Source organism: Solanum dulcamara, chromosome 3 (assembly GCF_947179165.1).
Source record: "Solanum dulcamara chromosome 3, daSolDulc1.2, whole genome shotgun sequence".
NCBI lineage: Eukaryota > Viridiplantae > Streptophyta > Magnoliopsida > Solanales > Solanaceae > Solanum > Solanum dulcamara.
The window spans coordinates 74,545,250-74,551,623 of record NC_077239.1 but is presented as its reverse complement, the minus strand read 5'-3'; positions in this window follow the sequence as shown (position 1 = coordinate 74,551,623).

Genomic DNA, 6,374 nt, shown 5'->3' with positions numbered 1-6,374 from the left:
AGATCAAGAGAACTCTCCAAACGTCGTGATGGGTATGATTCGAGTCTCTTCTCTTGATTGTTATGTGTTGATGGATTCGGGTGCCACCCTATCTTTTGTGACTCCTTATGTGGCTAGTAAATTCAATAAAATTCCTGAACATCTTTTTGAGCCTTTTAGTGTGGCCACTCCTGTCGGTGATTCTGTCTTAGCTGAGAGAGTTTATAGAGATTGCACTATGTCCATTTATCACAGGGATACCTTGGCCGACCTAGTTGAGTTGGACATGGTTGACTTTGATGTGATCCTTGGCATGGACTGGCTCTATGTCTGTTATGCCTCCATTGATTGTAGAACGCAGATTGTCACGTTCAAATTCCCGAATGAGGCTGTCATAGAGTGGAAGGGTAGTCCTGTTGCACCCAAGGGTAAGTTTATTTCATACCTTAGGGCCAGGAAGCTAATCTCAAAAGGGTATGTTTATCACCTTGTCCGAGTGAATGATGACAACATTGAGTCTCCGTCCCTTGAGTCGGTTTCGGTTGTCAATGAGTTTCCGGATGTCTTTCCTGAAGATCTGCCTAGAGTCCCTCCTGATAGGGAGATCGACTTCGGGATTGATGTTCTTCCTGATACCCAGCCTATCTCAATTCCTCCATATAGAATGGCTCCGGCTGAGTTGAAGGAGTTGAAGGAGTAACTGAAGGACTTGTTAGATAAGGGATTTATTAGGCCGAGTGTCTCACCATGGGGCGCTCCAGTCCTATTTGTGCGGAAGAAGGATGGGTCCCTTAGATTGTGTATCGACTACAGGCAGTTGAATAAAGTCACCGTAAAGAACAAATACCCTCTCCCCAGAATAGATGACTTATTCGATCAACTTCAGGGTGCCACTTGTTTCTCAAAGATAGACTTGAGATCCGGCTACCACCAGTTGAAGGTGAGAGAATGTGATATTCCGAAGACTGCTTTCCGGACTCGTTATGGCCACTTCAAATTTTTGGTCATGTCCTTTGGGTTGACTAATGTCCCCGCCGCTTTTATGGATCTCATGAACCGAGTATTCAAGCCATATCTTGATATGTTTGTGATTGTATTCATAGATGATATTTTGGTTTACTCCAAGAATGAGGAGGAGCATGCCCATCATCTTCGAGTCATCTTGCAAACTTTGAGAGACTAGGTATTGTATGCGAAGTTCTCTAAATGTGAGTTTTGGCTTGCATCAGTGGCCTTCTTAGGCCACGTTGTATCTGGAGATGGTATTCAGGTTGATGTTCAGAAGATTGAGGCAGTAAAGAATTGGCCCAGACCCACATCCCCGATGGAGATAAGGAGCTTTTTGGGTTTGGCTGGCTATTATCGAAGGTTTGTAGAGGGATTCTCATCCATATCATCACCATTGAATAAGCTGACCCAAAAGAAGGCTAAGTTCCAATGGTCCGATGCTTGTGAGGAGAGTTTCCAGAAATTGAAGACTAAGCTAACCACTGCCCCTGTTCTAACCTTGCCCGATGGTACAGAGGGCTTTGTGATCTATTGTGATGCATCCAGAATCGGGTTGGGTTGTGTACTGATGCAGAGGGGAAAGGTGATAGCCTATGCTTCGAGACAGCTTAAGATTCATGAGAAGAATTACCCGACTCATGACCTTGAGCTGGCAGCTGTGGTGTTCGCGCTTAAAATTTGGCGCCACTACTTGTATGGAGTGCATGTTGATGTATTCACTGATCACAAGAGCTTGCAATACGTCTTTAGCCAGAAGGAACTCAACCTGAGGCAAAGGAGATGGCTTGAGCTACTCAAGGACTATGATATGAGCATCCTCTACCATCCAGGTAAAGCTAATGTTGTTGCTGATGCTCTTAGCAGATTGTCTATGGGTAGCACTTCCCACATGGAGAAAGGAAGGAGAGAATTGGCGAAGGAGGTACACAGGTTAGCCCGACTGGGAGTTCATCTAGAAGAGAACAATGAAGGTGGAGTTACAGTTCAGGACAGGTCTACATCCTCACTTGTGGCAGAGATGAAGGAGAAGCAAGACCAAGATCCCATCCTTCTCCAATTGAAGGGAGTTGTACACAAACAAGAGGTAATGGTATTTACCCAAGAGAGAGATGGTGTATTGCGGTACCAAAATAGATTGTGTGTGCCGGATGTCGATGATGTTCGAGGGAGGATTATGGCCGAAACGCATAGTTCTAGATACTCTATTTATCCGGGTTCCACAAAAATGTACCATGACTTGAGGGAGATCTATTGGTGGAGTGGGATGAAGAGAGATATTGCGGAATTTGTTTCCAAATACCCGAATTGTCAATGAGTGAAGGTTGAGCATCAAAGGCCATGTGGTTTAGCCTAAAATAAAGAAATTCCAGAGTGGAAGTGGGAGATGATCAACATGGACTTTATTACAGGCTTGCCGAAGTCCCGAAAGCAACATGATTCCATTTGGGTGATTGTGGATAGAATGACGAAATCATCTCACTTCTTAGCGGTTAAGACTACTGACACCGCAAAAGATTATGCGAAGTTGTATATATAGGAGATCGTCAGATTGCATGGGGTCCCTTTGTCTATCATCTCAGACAGAGGAGCTCAATTCACTTCCTAATTTTGGAAATCCTTTTAGAAGGGATTAGGTTCGAGGGTGAACTTGAGTACAGCCTTCCATCCCCAGACAGATGGCCAAGTAGAGCGCACAATTCAGACATTGGAAGATATGTTGAGGGCGTGTGTGCTTGACTTCAAGGGGAATTGGGATGATCACTTGCCTCTCATAGAGTTTGCATATAACAATAGCTATCATGCGAGCATTCAAATGTCTCCTTATGAAGCCTTGTATGGGAGGAGGTGTAGATCGCCCATTGGGTGGTTTGAAGTTGGTGAAGCCGAGTTGACTGGGCCAGACCTTGTTCATCAAGCCATGGAGAAGGTACGAGTTATTCGACAGAGGCTAAAAACAGCCCAAAGCCGCCAAAAATTTTACACCGATGTGAGGAGGAGGGACTTAGAGTTTGAGGTGGATGATTGGGTGTATTTGAAAGTGTCACCCATGAAGGGTGTCATGAGGTTTGGAAAGAAAGGGAAACTTAGTCCTCGATATATTGGTCCGCACAAAATTTTGAGGCGGATCGGGAGTGTTGCTTATGAGTTGGACTTACCCTCAGAGCTAGCTTCTATCCATCCGGTGTTCCATGTTTCAATGTTGAAAAAGTGCTTAGGCGATCCCTCGTTGGTAGTCCCCATTGACAGCGTTGGAATTAAGGATAGCTTGTCTTATGAAGAGGTCCCAGTCCAAATTCTTGACCGCCAGATTCGCAAACTGAGGAACAAAGAAATCGCCTCGGTCAAAGTTCTGTGGAGGAATCAACTTGTTGAGGAAGCCACATGGGAAGCGGAGGAAGCCATGAAGTCTAAATATCCACATCTATTCGTGCCTACCGAGGAGAATATTGAAGGTAATGACCATTTCCTTGACTCGAATTCATTTGTACCTTTTTGAGTTTTGATTGATATTTGATTGAGAATTTGATTGATTGAATGACTGGGTTTTTATTGTGATTTGTACCCCGAGTCCATTCTTGGTTGCTTGTCATTCGAGGACGAATGATCCCAAGGGGGAGATAATATAACACCCCTCAAAATTTTCCCTAAGATTCGGGCCTTCTTTGTGCATGTGTGGGGCCCATCATATTTATTTCAAAGTATGTGTTTGAGTTAAGATGAGTCCCTGAGGAATTTAAGAGCGTTGGAGGTGATATGGGGTCATTGAGGACCCCTAGGACCGAGCTAAGTCCAAAAGATCCGTCGTGGCTAAGTTTAGGACGAGTTCATATAAGGGTTGACTTTTAACGACCCTATCTTTTGAAAGACATCAATCTGGTGGCCCACGACCTATCAAATTAAAGGTCGTCGAGTCTTCTTTCCAACGCCACCAAGAACGTAAATTTTGGAGTTTGAAGTCAAAAGATATGACGATCCGAAGATGAACTAGCACGACAGGAATTTCATTTTTGGTCTGGGTTGCAACTACTGGGGAAATGGCCTTAGCGCTGTAAGGGCGCGACGCGCCACTATCGCGCCAGAAACATGCCTCAGTAGTTTGGTCCTTGGCGCGACGCGCCACTAAAAGTTGTGCAGGGTTTTTCAGGCCAAATTCCCAGAATTCAGAACAATGGGCTTGGCGCTGTAAGGGCGCGACGCGCCACTATCGCGCCAGAAACATGCTTCAGTAGTTTGGTCCTTGGCGCGACACGCCACTAAAAGTTGTGCAGGTTTTAGGCGTAATTGGCCTTGGCGCTGTAAGGGCGCGACGCGCCACTATCGCACCAAGGGCGTTTTGGCCTAATTTTCAGAATTTGGAGGAAGGGCAATTTGGGAATTGTCCCAAATTATATATACACAAGCCTTGTACATTTTGGGACCATTTCTTCAGCCCCCAATCTCTCTCTAAAAGCCCTAGCTCCTCTCTCTTCTCTTCTTCTCCATTTCTAACAAAAAAAAAGAGTCCAAGAACTTCAAGATTTGAGTCCTCCATTGAAGACCCAACTACAAGATTTTCTTCAAGTCTTCACTAAGGTATGTAAGGCTATCCAAAGCATGGGTTGAGTTCACCCATGTGCCCTATTCTTGTTTTGAGGTTAGATATTCATGGGAATGGAGTTTCTTGGTATGGTACATGTTTGAATGAGTTTTGTTCCCATCTTATTTGATTATTTATGTGTCAATGTTGTTGAGCTAAGAGGTTACTAAAATGAGCCCTTATGTGAGTATGAGATGATGAAGAAATGAGTTGCTAAATATGTTTTATTGATCTTCTAAATTATGTATATTTGATAAAGGATGTTATTTTTCTTAAACATGTTGCTTAATATGAAAGGTCAAATTTAGAGTCTTGAAATTATGATGAGCCTCAAATGTTTCTCAAACGGATGGAGGTAATGATTGGTTATAGCTAGATGATGTTATATATGTGCATTTAAACCCTCTTTTGAAGATATGATTGAGATTTGATTGTGATAGAGTTAATGAGTTGACAAGGTTGTAATGAGACTTGTCGATATGATTTGATTGAGTTGATTGGATGGAGTCTTATGAGCATTGAGTCTTGAGAGGAGTATCGAGCACCGAATTGGGCAAGAGTATAGTCCATACTCGAACCCAATAACTGCGTCGCCAAACGTAGGGGGGATAGAACCGTTAAAGTCGGATGCTTCCCCGAGAGATTTGTCCTGACATTATAGGACCTGGTTGGATTGGATCCATGATTTGTTGATTCGTTCATGCCCTGGCAAAGTATGAACGGATGCGGCAACAACGTCGGTTTGTTGTACTTTCACTGGCTCATAAGTGATGGTTGTCGGTTGAGAGAAACTCCCAAATAGGTTTTTGATAGTACTCTGAGTTAGATTGAGTTGAATTGTATATGATTGGTCCAGTCTAAATCATATCCTTGTTTAGACTTAGGACATTTGATTGAGTTGTCATTCCTTTTGAGTTGAGCTCTCGAGTTGATTGATTCTTCCTTGATGATCGTTGTGTTCGGCCATTTTACATACTCGTACATTCCATGTACTGACGCCATTTGGCCTGCATCGTTTTATGATGCAGAGACAGGTACTAGAGATCATCAACCGGCGCCCCGTTGAAGATCCACATACACTTCCAGCCAGTCGGTGAGTCCTCCTAGTTCCCGGAGGATATTGGGCCTTCTTGTACAGTTTTGTTGTCCTTTCTTCTATTTAGATTGTTGGTAGCCATGGGCTTGTCATTGGCACCTTTTAGACTTGAATATAGGCTTCATAGACTGGAGTGTGGGGAGGTCGAGCGGTCATCTTGGGGAGTCCTATTTTTTTATTGTCTTCTTTTGATTGTAAATGTTTGGCCTTCGGCCCTTATATTATGAAAAGTACTTCTTTAAATTGAGTTCCTTCTAAGAGAATGTGCTTGAATGAAGGAGTGACTGGACCAGGTGGTTCGCTCGGAGGTCAGAAATGGCCTTCGGGTGCCGGTTACGTCTAGGGTACCCTCCCGGGGCGTGACAATAGCCGGTCTGACCACCACTTTGTAGAACTTGCCCTTAAGTTGTAGAGGCACCTTCTTGTCACATAGCACACCGAAAGCAAGCCTCCATTTCATCCACCCTTTCCCAATACGATGTGTGACATCATCGTCAATCTCCCCGCTGCCTTGCATAATAGACCCAAGGTACTTGAAACTACTTTTCTTTTGGATGGCCTAGTCACCAAGCCTAACTTCCGTGCCAACCTCCTGAGGTGTCTCACTGAACTTGCACTCTAAGTACTCTGTCTTGGTCCTACTCAGCTTAAACCCTTTAGACTCCAAGGTTAGTCTCCAATCCTCCAGCTTAGCGTTAACTCCGCTACGAGTCT